The sequence below is a fragment of the Penaeus monodon genome, chromosome 25 (genome assembly GCF_015228065.2).
Source record: "Penaeus monodon isolate SGIC_2016 chromosome 25, NSTDA_Pmon_1, whole genome shotgun sequence".
Lineage (NCBI taxonomy): Eukaryota > Metazoa > Arthropoda > Malacostraca > Decapoda > Penaeidae > Penaeus > Penaeus monodon.
In genome coordinates, this window is record NC_051410.1 from 16,127,819 (window position 1) to 16,128,075 (window position 257).

Here is a 257-nt window from a genome sequence, read left to right on the forward strand (position 1 = left end):
GCGGGGGAGGTTGAGCAGCATGGCGTTGCACATGGAGAACGCCCAGTGCTGCCCCAGGAGGCCCCGCACCCTCGGCAGCGCCAGCGAGGTCACGACGAGGACCCGCGTCTCGCTCCCCACCAAGCGCCCTTCCGCAAGCGGCCTCGGCGAAAGCGGTGAGGAAGAGGAGGTCGTAGCTAGCCACGACCACCGTCGATTTCCAAGACTCTTTCTGGGTCTTCGGAGGAGGATATTGTTGATGTTGATATTGATAACGT